The following is a 14,648-nucleotide window of genomic DNA, read 5'->3' as shown; positions in this document are numbered from 1 at the left end:
TTTCCAACCTGAGCTTTGTTACAGGCACTGGTAGGGCAAAAGGCACAGCATGAGGGATCACAGTTTAGAAGATGTTAACCCCTTCTTGACATGTATGAAGTGGGCACAAGAGCTGAGCCTGTACCATACCAATGAAATACCAGCTGTCTTAAATAGCCAACATCTTGGGAATCATGGGAAACATCTTGGGAATCATGGGAAATCAATACTTGCCATTTTTGTCTTTCTGTGAAGTCCAGCTTGCAGATGAGCTACAAAGGTGAACATCATTTTAGCTACATACAGTAATATTGGTGTGTTATGGAAATTTGATTGATATATCTCTGCGGCCTGTCCTAATTAGACATAGTCATATTGAGCGCTCAAGGAAGGAAGACGCTAACCACCTTGTTAGCAGCAACTCATTCCAGCCAAACTCTGGAAGTTTTATTGCACATACATGGTTTTATCATTTCGTACAGAAAGGAGTGGTTAGTCAATTAACATAAGGCTGAACTTATCTAATTGGCTGGTTTGAATACATGAACATATATGGCAGTGTCCGGCATGAGGGTGACTTAACATCATATGATTTACTGCAATGTCAGCAAACTCTGGTATCGGCTGGTGCATCTGGTCCAGCTTCCTCTCTTCTTATGTCTGGCAGATATATCACAAGACAATGACAAGACAATGCTTCCACGTGACAATGCTGGTCTGAGCTGGATAGCTGATGAGGTCACTGGGCCATTCCGAGCAATTGATTATAAAGTTCATTTTAGTTGTGATCATTAGAGTTGAGCGAAACGGGTCGAAAAAATTCAAAAGTCGCCGACTTTTGGCAAAGTCGGGTTTCATGAAACGAAACCCGACCCTAGGATGAGGTCGGCCACAAAGTCGCGTTTCAAAAGTTTGTTTTGCGCTCTTTTTCAGCCAATCAGGATCCACGGACACTGTGGGCAACGTGATGACCTAGGCACGGGTCACCACCATCTTTCAGAAGGGCATGCAAGTGATTGGCTTGCTTTGGTGGGCGTCACAGGGGGTATAAAAGGGCGTGCACGCCGACCGCCATCTTACTTCTGCCGATCTTAGTATAGGGAGAGGTTGCTGCTGATTCTGTAGGGAGAGCGTTAGGCAGGGAAGAAGACAAAAAAACTGCTTCTGCTGCTAGCGATTTGGCCTGCACAACACACAAGTCACTGTGTGTGCAGTGCAAGGGGAGGCTATATTGTGGTGTATCAGTGGTGTTGGTTGTTGGGCTGCCTTTTAAGGCTTCCTGACACGCTGGCATTGCTGTTTACCCACTGCTCCGCAAACTGCTTTTTTAAAAGCAATCCAATCTCCCTTATCCTCTAGTCACTTTTGTCACAGCTGTGCCATCGAGCCTGTCACATAGCGCTCAGATATCAGTGGGCCTCACACAATCCACAAGTGTCCAGTGTCCAAAAGTGTGCGCAGAGATTCAAAATCTCCATTATCCTCTCGTCACTTTGGTCACAGGCAGCTGTGCCATCGAGCGTGTCACATAGCGCTCAGATATCAGTGGGCCTCACACAATCCACAAGTGTCCAGTGTCCAAAAGTGTGCGCAGAGATTCAAAATCTCCATTATCCTCTCGTCACTTTGGTCACAGGCAGCTGTGCCATCGAGCGTGTCACATAGCGCTCAGATATCAGTGGGCCTCACACAATCCACAAGTGTCCAGTGTCCAAAAGTGTGCGCAGAGATTCAAAATCTCCATTATCCTCTCGTCACTTTGGTCACAGGCAGCTGTGCCATCGAGCGTGTCACATAGCGCTCAGATATCAGTGGGCCTCACACAATCCACAAGTGTCCAGTGTCCAAAAGTGTGCGCAGAGATTCAAAATCTCCATTATCCTCTCATCACTTTGGTCACAGGCAGCTGTGCCATCGAGCGTGTCACATAGCGCTCAGATATCAGTGGGCCTCACACAATCCACAAGTGTCCAGTGTCCAAAAGTGTGCGCAGAGATTCAAAATCTCCATTATCCTCTCGTCACTTTGGTCACAGGCAGCTGTGTCATCGAGCCTGTCACATAGCGCTCAGATATCAGTGGGCCTCACACAATCCACAAGTGTCCAGTGTCCAAAAGTGTGCGCAGAGATTCAAAATCTCCATTATCCTCTCGTCACTTTGGTCACAGGCAGCTGTGCCATCGAGCGTGTCACATAGCGCTCAGATATCAGTGGGCCTCACACAATCCACAAGTGTCCAGTGTCCAAAAGTGTGCGCAGAGATTCAAAATCTCCATTATCCTCTCGTCACTTTGGTCACAGGCAGCTGTGCCATCGAGCCTGTCACATAGCGCTCAGATATCAGTGGGCCTCACACAATCCACAAGTGTCCAGTGTCCAAAAGTGTGCGCAGAGATTCAAAATCTCCATTATCCTCTCGTCACTTTGGTCACAGGCAGCTGTGCCATCAAGCCTGTCACATAGCGCTCAGATATCAGTGGGCCTCACACATTCCAAAAGTGTCCACTGTCCACAAGTGTGTGCAGAAATTCTAAATCTCCCCTGTCCTATAGACACCTTGTACCTTGTTTTACATTACTATATAGTTTGTTGGATTTTGTCTACATTTCTACCAAAAATGAGGAAGGCTGGTGGAAGAGGCCGTGGAATTGGGCGGGGGTTGGCAGCTGGTAATGATGGTGTTGGTGGTGGATCTGATGGTAGTGGCAAGAGCAAAATAGGACCAAATGCAGGAGGTGCTGACCCTGCATCATCGTCTGGCTACATAAGGCCTCGAACGCTTAGTTTTCTAGGAGTTGGCAAACCGCTTTTAAAGGCAGAGCATCAGGAAAAAGTTTTGTCTTACATTGCTGACTCAGCCTCCAGCTCTATCGCCTCCTCTTCTTCAGTTGTAAAAAGTAAAAGCACTGAGTCGTCATTGGAGGCTCATGTTCATGAACCACACCTTTCCTTGTGTCCTTCACCCCAACCGAGATTGAAGGATGACGCAGGCCATACTACTGATTACTCCATGGAGCTGTTTTCACATACCATGCCTGGATTATCAAGTGAAATGGTGAATTACCCAGGCCAAGATGAATCTGACATGGAGTGCACTGATGCACAGCCGCTGATGGATGATTCTGCTGGTACATTCACTCAGAGCACTACATTGTCCTCGCAGTGTACAGAGCCAGATTTTGACCCTGATGAGACTCAGGTGCCCCTTCCCGCACACTATACCACCATACACGGTGACACAGAGAAAGGTGCACATGACATAGAAGAGGAGGTGATGGATGACCCAGTTGTTGACCCAGATTGGCATCCATTGGGGGAAGAGGGTGCTGCTTCCAATAGCTCAGATGAGGAGCATCCACAGCAGACATCGACATCGCAACAGCTGTTATCTGGCAGGCCCGGAGCACTCCAAAGACAGGTTCCAAACATCAAAAGAGTTGCTGGACAGCTTGTCCAGAGGGTCAAAAGATCACAGCGTGCTAGGCCGCAAAATGTCTGCCAAAGTAGGAAGAGTGCAGTGTGGCACTTTTTTGAACAAAATCCTCATGATCAGGCCAAGGTTATCTGTAAGAAGTGCGCAAAGACCTTTAGCCGAGGGAAAAATCTGAAAAATTTGAATACCAGTTGCATGCTTAGACATTTAACCAGCATGCACTTGCAAGCGTGGACACAACACCAAACCTCAAGTGCCACATGTGCAACTGATCACAACGAAGGTAGTCAGCAACGCTACATTGTTTCCCCCACTGTAAGCCCACCGTTTAGCACAGCAGCAAATGTTGAGGTGTCGTTGCAAGACCACAGCAGTCAGGGAATCCCACTGTTATATCAACGAAAGACTGATTCTAGGCCATCAGAAAGAACACCAACTCCATCCCCATCATCAACCCTCTCTCAGTCCGCCCTGTCCACCGCTACTTCCACCATATGCAGCTCTCAAGTCCAGCTCACCCTCCCAGACACTATGAGTAGGTCAAGAAAGTACTCAGTCTCTCATCCACGTACACTGGGTTTGAACGCCCACATTGCCAAACTAATCTCGTTTGAGATGATGCCCTTTCGGTTGGTGGAAAGCACAGCTTTCCGCGAACTCATGGCCTATGCAGTACCACGCTATGACCTACCCAGTCGCCACTTCTCTCGCAAAGCCATCCCAGCCCTCCACCATCATGTGAACGACCGCATTGTCCATGCACTCAAGCAGTCAGTGAGCGGAAAGGTGCACCTCACAACTGATGCATGGTCCAGTCGGCATGGCCAGGGCCGTTACGTGTCCATCACTGCGCACTGGGTTAATGTGGTGGATGCAGGGTCCACAGGGGACAGCGGTGGTGGGACAGTGCTGCCTAGCCCACGGTATAGGAAACAGTTGGCTGTAGGCGTTCCACCCTCCTCCTCCTCCTCCTCCTCCAGAAGCGAAAGCTCGTCCACAGAGCGCAGTCGTACGAGCACTCCATCTGCAGCTGCCACTGTTGCACACGATGTGTCCCCCTATCGAGCAGCTAGTGGAAAGCGTCAGCAGGCTGTGTTGCAGATGATGTGTTTGGGCGACAGACACACCGCCGAGGTGCTGGCCGAGTACTTGAAGCGACAAACTGAGTCATGGCTGGGCAGTGTACATCTTGAGGCAGGCAAGGTAGTTAGTGATAACGGCCGTAATTTTGTGGCAGCCATAGCCCTTTCAAAACTCAGCCACATACCTTGCTTGGCTCACACCTTGAACCTGGTGGTGCAGTGCTTCCTCAAAAATTATCCGGAGTTAACAGCCCTGCTCCAGAAGGTGCGAAGACTGTGCGCGCACATCCGCCGGTCGCCTGTACACTCCGTTCGTATGCAGAAGCTGCAGCGATTGCTCCACCTTCCCAACCACCGCCTCATTATCGATATTGCAACAAGGTGGAACTCCACCCTGCACATGGTGGAGCGGCTGTGCGAGCAGAGGCAGGCCATAATGCATTTGTGGGAGGATACACGGCCAGGCACTTTGAGAGCAGACATGGAGTTGACAGGCGTGCAGTGGTCGAAGCTGAAAGACCTTTGTAAAGTCCTTCAGTGTTTTGAGGAATGCACACGGCTGGTAAGCGCAGACGACGCCATCCTAAGCATGAGCATCCCACTTATGCGTCTGCTCATGCAAACTTTGACGCACCTTAAGGAGCAGGCTTCTGCAGCCAATGTTGATGAGGAGGAAGAGGAGGAGGGAATCCTTGATGACATTCAGCCATTGTCTGCTCAGGGACCTCTCCTGGACGAGGTGGAGGAAGAAGAGGAGGAGGAGGAGGATGATGGGGATGATTACTTAGGGGAGGAGGATGCATCTCGTGGGGCAAGTGAAAATGTTGGCGTGGCAAGGTCTGGTACAGGGTTTGTGCGTGACTGGAGGGATGTGGATTTGCCAGAAAGTGCTCCTCCACCCAGCACTCGCAGTGCATCATTGACACCGGGAACATTGGCCCACATGTCAGATTATGCCTTGCGGATCCTAAAAAGGGACCCCCGCATTGCCAAAATGATGAACGATAATGACTACTGGTTGGCCAGCATCCTGGATCCACGCTATAAAGGCAAATTACAAAACATCATGCCACAGGAGAACCTTGACCTAATATTGGCTAATAAACAAGCAACTCTGGTAAATCAGTTGCTTGAGGCATTCCCAGCACACAGCAGCGGTGATGGTTCTCACACGAGCCGTACGGGCCGGGGGCAGCTTGGCAGAGGTGTTCGTGGTGCACACAGCAGAAGTGGCGTTGGAGACAGGGGTTTCATGACAATGTTGTGGACTGATTTTTCAAATACCGCTCACACAACTGGTAATACTGCATCGATGGAAAGTGACAGGAGACAGCAGTTGTCAACTATGGTTACAAACTACTTTTCCTCCCATATCGATGTTCTCCCACACAGGTCATTCCCCTTTGACTATTGGGCCACTAAACTGGACACCTGGCCTGAATTGGCCCAATATGCCTTACAGGAGCTCGCTTGCCCAGCTGCAAGTGTGCTATCGGAAAGAGTCTTCAGTGCAGCCGGATCAATCCTGACAGAAAATAGGACCCATCTGTCAACCCAAAATGTGGATGATTTAACCTTCATTAAAATGAACCACGCATGGGTTTCCAAGGATTTTGTCCCACCTTCCCCTGATGACACATAGGGTGACAGAAAAATGGCTTGCTTTGGTCCACCTCTTCCTGGTACTTTACCTATTTCGCCTTTTGCATCAGCTGAATGTCCAACATCAACATATGCCACTTTCTAAAACTCCCTAACTGTGCTGCCTCCCCCCCATGGCCGGGGTCACCACCTACCGCACGACACCGTGCGAGTGCCGTTGCCCTGGACAGGTGGGTAGGCCGACTCTTGGGCGCGGGCACTGGCACAGGGTCCCTCATAGTGCAATCAAGTGTCTCTGACGGTGGTGGTGCACACCCGCCGTCAGACACACCGCTGTACTATGAGGGGCCCAGTGCCAGTACCGACGCCCACGAGTGGGCCCCCCTTGCTTGGGCAGGGCCCCAGCATTTGCAATCTTTACCTCTCCCTGCTCCTCCGCTGTGTAATCTGGGCCGTCAAATCCATACTGTGCCTGACACCGTCTGAGCCTGCCTCCTGAGACATATATTTTGAATGTGTACGCTATCCATACATGTTATCCAGGGATACGGTACCCTTTCTAACCTTTGTGCAATCACGTGCAATCCATACTGGGCCTAACACCGTCTGAGCCTGCCTCATGCTGTATAGACATATATTTTGAATGTGTACGCTATCCATACATGTTATCCAGGGATACGGTACTCTTTCTAACCTTTGTGCAATCACGTGCAATCCATACTGGGCCTAATACCGTCTGAGCCTGCCTCCTGAGACATATATTTTGAATGTGTACGCTATCCATACATGTTATCCAGGGATACGGTACCCTTTCTAACCTTTGTGCAATCACGTGCAATCCATACTGGGCCTGACACCGTCTGAGCCTGCCTCCTGAGACATATATTTTGAATGTGTACGCTATCCATACATGTTATCTGGGGATACGGTACCCTTTCAAACCTTTGTGCAATCACGTGCAATCCATACTGTGCCTGACACCGTCTGAGCCTGCCTCCTGAGACATATATTTTGAATGTGTACGCTATCCATACATGTTATCCAGGGATACGGTACCCTTTCTAACCTTTGTGCAATCACGTGCAATCCATACTGGGCCTAACACCATCTGAGCCTGCCTCCTGAGACATATATTTTGAATGTGTACGCTATCCATACATGTTATCCGGGGATACGGTACCCTTTCTAACCTTTGTGCAATCATGTGCAATCCATACTGTGCCTGACACCGTCTGAGCCTGCCTCCTGAGACATATATTTTGAATGTGTACGCTATCCATACATGTTATCCAGGGATACGGTACCCTTTCTAACCTTTGTGCAATCACGTGCAATCCATACTGGGCCTGATACCGTCTGAGCCTGCCTCCTGAGACATATATTTTGAATGTGTACGCTATCCATACATGTTATCCAGGGATACGGTACCCTTTCTAACCTTTGTGCAATCACGTGCAATCCATACTGGGCGTGAGAACGGCTGGCGAGCTGTTAAGCAAGCTACAGCACCTGTCCAGACAAGTACAGGGATTCCCTAGCGAGGAGACTTATTTGATTGTTTTCAATGTTGGGACAGCAATTTTTGGGGAGCACTATACTCTGGAGAATGATAGATGGGGCCCACCATACACTGGAACATTCCAAAGGTGGACATCAGACACTGGAGCAGCATTTACAGGGCCCATTATACACTAGAGCATTAGAAATGGGGCCCATTATGTTTGGAGCATTATTTGGGCCCATAAGACAGTGGAGCTTCATCCATGGGGACCAACATATACTGTAGCATTATGTGGAGCTCATCATATACTGTTTCAAACATTATATGGGACCAATGATTCTGTATGGAGAAATAGATGGGCCTCGTCATGAGATGTAAAAAGTGAGGTATCTTTCATTGTACTATACTGCTATTTATCTGCCGTATCGGAGCATGATGAGTTGTGGTATGTGTTAAAGGGGCGCTCTTTCGCCCAGGGCACATGAAAACCTGCAGCCAGCCCTCCCCCCCCCACAACTTTAGCCAAATAACCCCCATTTTTCAGTGCGTAACTTGTATTATGAAGTTAATTAAGGTTGACAAGCTTAAGTAAGAAGAATTGATGCTTTTGGCATTCAAATGGGCACTGTAGGTGTGTTTCCTGTCCTCCTCTCACTGCCGACTTTTATTCCCCATTGATTTACATTGGGTTTCGTGTTTCGGGACGACCCCGACTTTTCCCTATAATCGGACGATCTTGCTCGACCCGACTTTTGGAAAAGTCGGGTTTCACGAAACGAAACGCGACCCTAAAAAACCAAAAGTCGCTCAACTCTAGTGATCATATATATATATATATATATATATATATACATACATGTGTATATCAGTATATAAGGATATATGCAAGTGAGATATATATGAAATATATATTTCCAGCACAATCCCCCCTTAGATATCACTTGCCCTAAAAATCCTGCTCCTGTCCCAAAGCGCTGCACATCTTTTATGCTGCCAGTGGGCTGACGTATGCCTAGCGCATACACCCCCCCTCCGTACACACTTTCGCAAATGGGCGGTCAGGAGGTCTGTCCCTACTGGGGGTTCATTGCATTGTAATCAAAGTCTCTTAGTTAGCAGTCTACGCAGTCAGTGGTGTGTATTCTCTATCAGGTAGGTAATTTATTCAGTCAGGTAGGGCATCCACAGCATCTTTCCAGCTCAGGTGTATCTTCTGGTATGAGAGCTTTCTTGCAATGCGATGCGTGGATCCAGGTGGGGGATCTCCCTCCAGGTTGGTGGCGTCAGCACTTGGAGAAGGGCCATCAAATCAGGAATTGAGTGGTCTCCTTACAAACTTTTTCCACCAACACTCAGTCTCCTGACTTCAGGGCGTGCATACCAGGGACCATATCTGGATCTGGCAATGAAGAAAAAAACTCAAGAATGGACATTAGCAAGATTCTTGATAAATTCAATTACACATGCAGACAAAGTATCACATTGCATAGTCAACTGCTGAGGGAAGAATACCCCTAACCTGGGTGTGGACCCAGATAAAATTTCATATTGGTGACAGCTTTTTCTGAGCCTATGGGAGTGTCTAATGCCATGGTTTGTCTGTCTCTTGGGCAAATTTTTTTTAGCATGCTGCTCTTAAGTAGCTGAGTGTGAGCGACCGAAACAGTGTACCGCGCCGTGATATCTGTGCCAGGAAGCCGTGATACCGGAGCAGCGACGCACGGCTGCAGACATGATGAAACCACCACGAACCAATCCTCCACGGAGGGCCCTTCTCAAAAAACCTAACAGTGGGCAGAACGATCCAGTTGGAGTTTACTGTAGGGTGCGACCCCTCAGTCCCACAGATCAGGAATGCTGCATTGAAGTGATCAATGAGACCACTGTACAGCTGCATCCCCCAGATGGCTGCAGGGTCAACAGAAATGGAGAATACAAAGAGACTCAGTATTCCTTTAAAAAAGTTTTTGGAACAGAGTTGACACAAAAAGATGTTTTTGATGTTGTCGCTAAGCCTCTTGTGGAAGATCTAATTCATGGTAAAAATGGACTCCTTTTCACATATGGGGTGACTGGAAGTGGAAAAACATACACAATGACTGGGTCTCCGGGACAAGGTGGACTACTTCCCCGATGTCTCCACATGATCTTCAACAGCATCTGTGATTTTCAGGCCGAGAGATATGTTTTTAAGACCGATGATAAAATGGCATAGAAGTGCAGAATGAGGTAGATGCCCTATTAGAGCGTCAGAAGAGAGATGATCAGCAGCAGGTCATCCCAAGGACTCCTTTGGGGAGGCAGAAACTAGAACATGAATTTGCAGATATGATCAATATTGAAAATGGATGCAAAGTAACAGAAGTTGATGAAGACAGTGTATACAGTATCTTTGTGTCCTATATTGAAATCTACAATAATTACATATATGATCTTCTGGAGGAGGTTCCTATAGATCCTATTAAACCAAAACCACCGCAGTCTAAGATTTTGCGTGAAGACCAGAACCACAATATGTATGTTGCAGGGTGCACTGAAGTTAACCCTCCGTCAGGCGCAATAGATCTGACAGGCACACAGTAATTAGTTTCACTTCTCTCTCCTTGCCCACTTATCAGAAAACCTCACCCCTCCTAGTTATCTCCTGACTCTACAGGCTCTGTGAAACCTGATATCACAGTGACTCAGCAGACCTTCTAGTGAGCAGATATCAACACTTTGGCTTCTCAGGCACATTGCGCCTGATTTCAACACAAATTGAAAGGTTAGTATTTTCTTTTTTTATTCATCACGATTGTGTATTTAGCTTGTTTTATGAAGGATTAATGCTAAGTTAGTGTACATAAGTACTGTTTTCTTAGACAAAAGGAGGGTGGCTTCTAAGGCACATTGCGCCCTAACACATACTCTTTCTCTCTTGCTTCAGATTTTCTGCTGCAATGGCCAGAAAACAGTATGATTCATCTAAACCCCTTCATTTAGAAGAAATGAAGATTTTTTTGTTAGAAGATGATGAGGAAGAACCAGCAGTAACTGAGGATTTAGAGGAATCTAGTGACATTTCATCTGAAGATGAGGTAGCAGAATGTAACACTGATTCTGGAACAGAGCAGGATGGTGATGACACTGATACAGAGGAAACAGACACAGATCTAGCTTATTATTTGGGCAAAGATAAAAATACAAAGGACGTCCCAAGGACGTTCCAGAACAAACACCGACTCTACCACCTTCTAAAAGACGCAGTTGTACTACCTGCTCATTTGTATCTGGTTTCAGAAGGCTTTCTAAATATGACTGCAAAATATGTAAAGAATCAATCTGCCTTTCCCATGCAACTTTCGTCTGCCAGCCTTGCTTTTCTAAGTGTACCTGTGCTGCTTCTGCTGCAATTGAAACCACTGAAGATGAGTAGAAAATAATTAAGTAACATCTAAGTGCAATATCCTTTAAGTTTTTTTCCATAAGTTTATATTTAAGCAATAGTTAAGTAAAGATAACTGGAGCCTATTTGGCGGTACTACCGAAAAGTGGTACTTTTAGTTTTAATAAGTTTATGGTTAATAAATGTTTTTTTTTGCATCTGATTTGGTGTAATCTCTTTTAATACATTCCTATGAAGGTCACTGACTACTTCTATAGTCCTGAAATTGAAATATGTAGCTACTATAGCTGGTTTTCTGACCTGTGCTTGTCAGGCACATTGCGCATGAACTGAGGAGAATCTATATTGCGCCTGACGGAGGGTTAAAGTAAAAACAACTGAAGAGGCCTTTGATGTCTTTTGGAGAGGTCAGAAGAGAAGAAGAATTGCAAACACACAGCTAAACCGTGAGTCCAGCCGATCCCACAGTGTATTCATGATAAAGTTGGCACAAGCGCCACTTGATGCTGATGGTGATAATGTTTTGCAGGAAAAGGAACAGGTATCACTCAGTCAACTCTCACTTGTTGATCTAGCTGGAAGTGAGAGAACAAACCGCACAAAGGCTGAGGGTAGCAGGCTACGTGAAGCAGGGAATATAAACCAATCCCTTATGAGTTTAAGAACTTGTATTGAGGCTCTACGAGAGAACCAGTTGTGTGGAACCAATAAGATGGTCCCTTATCGAGACTCGTTAACTCATCTCTTCAAGAATTATTTTGATGGAGAAGGGAAGGTTCGAATGATAGTTTGTGTTAATCCCAAAGCTGATGACCACGAAGAGAGCCTACAAGTTATGAGTTTTGCTGAGATGACTCAGGAAGTTGAAGTTGAGCGACCTGTAGACAAACTGCTCTTAAGTAGAGTTGAGCGAAACGGGTCAGTCAAGTTGCCGACTTTAGCTAAAGTCGGGTTTCACCAATCGAAACCCGACCATAGCGTGAGATCGGCCATGAGGTCGCCGACCCGAGCACCAAAGTCGCGTTTCAAATAATGCTTCCAACACCTTTTCTCAGTCAATGATGGAGGATGCACACTGTGGGCAACGCGATGACATGGGCAGTGGCCACCAACATCTTAGAGAAGGGCATTGAAGTGATTGGCTGGCTTTGTGTGGCGTCACAGTGGCTATAAAAGGCCGTGACCACCGACCGCCATCTTACTTCTGCCGATCTTAGAATAGGGAGATGTGCTGCTGCTGATTCTGAATAGGGAGAGCGTTAGGCAGGGAAGAAGAAAAAAACAATTGCTTCTGCTGATAGCGCTTTTCACTGTACAGTTAGTGTGCAGTGAAAGGGGAGGATTTTTGTTGTGCGCAGCAGCGCTGGTGGTGATTAGGCTGCCTTTTAAGGCTACCTGATAGCTGCATTGCTGTGTGCACACTGCTGTTCAAACTACTTTTTTCAAAGCACTCCAACTTTTATTATTTTGTTCTGGTCAGTTACCGAGCATTCATTTTTTCACACCGTATAGCGGTGTACGCTCCTCACACACTACCATGTACCAGCTGGTATCACGGACAAATACAAGCTATGTGTGAGACTCTGGAAATAAAAGAGGAGATTTTCCATTTTTCCAGACCTACACCGTATAGAGCTGTCCGCTTTTCAAACAGTTTTGTATATCTGCTGTTTGATAACGGTCAAAACTATACAGAGACAGCGTGTGTCATTCCGTATAAAAATAGACGGAGATTTAAAATTTTCCATACATACACCATATAATGGTGTACGCTCCTCACACACTACCATGTACTTGGTGGTATCACGGACAAATACAAGCTATCTGTGTGTGACTCTGAAAAAAAAAGATGAGATTTTCCATTTTTCCAGACCTACACCATATAGAGCTGTCCGCTTTTCAAACAGTTTGGTATATCTGCTGTTTGATGACGGTCAAAACTATACAGAGACAGCGTGTGTCACTCCGTATAAAAATAGACGGAGATTTACAATTTTCCATACAGACACCGTATAGAGCTGTCCGATTCTCAAACAGTATTGTGTATCTGCCGTTCGCATTATGGTCACATCTATGCAGAGTCAGCGTGTGTGTGACACTCCGTAAATACATATACGGACATTTCCATTTCTCCATACACTGTATTGAGCTGTCCGATTCTCAAACAGTATTGTATATCTGCTGTTCGTGTTACAGTCACATCTATACAGAGTCAGTGTGTGTGACACTCCGTAAATATATATACGGAGATTGTTAGTTACACAAAAAACGTATACAGCTGTACACTTCTGATACAGTGCCGTATATCTGCTTGTTGGATTACGGTCAAATACATACTGGGAGAGCGTCTTTGACTAACAAGATATATACGTAGATTTAATTTTCTTAATACACCTTACACGGCTGGACGCTCCTCATACAGTACCATCTCTCTGCTAGTATTTTTGGTACATTTTCCCAAACATGAGGAAGTATGGTGGAAGAGGACGCGGACGTGGGCAGGGGGGCACAGCTGGTACTGATGGTGGTGGTGCATCGGCTGGTTCTGGCAAAAGCACAATAGCAGCTAAGGCAGGAGGTGTTGAGCCTGCGTCATCGTCTGGCCCAAGAAGGCCTGAAAGGTTCCCTTTTCTTGGAGTAGGAAAACCGCTTTTAAAGTCGGAGCATCAGGAGCAGGTTTTGGCGTACATTGCCGAAACAGCCACCAGCTCTGTTGCCTCCTCTTCTGAACATTCAAAACCTGCAAGCACGGAGTCGTCAGTGCAGGGTTCTGGTCAGGAAAAACACCTTTCCTGTGTCCTTCACCCCCACCAAAAGTTAAGGATGCAGCAGCCCACACTTCAGATTACTCTGTGAAGTGCTTTTCACATACCATGCCTGGGTTATCCAGTCAAATCCAGTCCAAGATGAATCTGACATGGAGTGCACTGATGCACAGCCACTCCTAGATGATTCTGCTGGTACATTGACCCAGAGCACTACATTGCGCTCGCAGTCTACTGAGCCAGAATCTGACCCTGATGAAACTCAGGTGCCCCTTCCCGCATACTATACCACCTTACACGGTGACACAGAGGAAGGTAAAGAGGAAGGTGCAGATGACTTTGAAGAGGAGGTGATGGATGACCCAGTTCTTGACCCGGATTAGCATCCATTGGGGGAGGAGGGTGGCGCTGGCAATAGTTCAGATAAGGAGAATGATCCGCAGCAGGCATTGACATTGCAGCAGCGGTTATCTGGCAGGCCTGTAGCTCTCCAAAGACGTGGACCAAAAACTAAAAGAGTTGCAGGACAATTTGGCCAGACGGTCAACTTAGCACAGCGTGCAAGGCCAGAAAATGTATACCATAGTAGGAAGAGTGCAGTGTGGCACTTCTTTGTCCAAAATCCTACTGATGAGGCAAAGGTTACCTGTAAGAAGAGCGGAAGGACCATTAGCCGAGGTAAACAACTCAGAAATTTGAATACCAGTTGCATGCTTAGACATTTAACCAACATGCACTTGCAAGCATGGACAGACTACAAAACCTCAGGTAGCACATGTGCACCTGCTCCTACTGAAGGTACCCAGCAATGCTCCATCGCTTCCCCCACTGTAAGACCACCACCACCACCATTAAGCACACCACCAGCACTAAATGTTGAGCTGTCGTCGCAAGGCCAAAG

General features: G+C 46.9%; 1 pseudogene; it reads left to right on the top strand.

Annotated features, from left to right (window-relative positions):
- The first annotated feature begins 9,244 nt into the window (after nt 1-9,244).
- Nucleotides 9,245-14,648, top strand: part of LOC141083107 (kinesin-like protein KIF23 pseudogene) — a 129,636-nt pseudogene continuing 124,232 nt past the window's right edge.

This window comes from Dendrobates tinctorius, unplaced genomic scaffold, assembly GCF_039654945.1.
Source record: "Dendrobates tinctorius isolate UK_male_01 unplaced genomic scaffold, ASM3965494v1 ptg000019l, whole genome shotgun sequence".
NCBI classification, from domain to species: Eukaryota; Metazoa; Chordata; class Amphibia; order Anura; family Dendrobatidae; genus Dendrobates; species Dendrobates tinctorius.
This window is presented reverse-complemented; position numbering and strand designations above follow the sequence as displayed.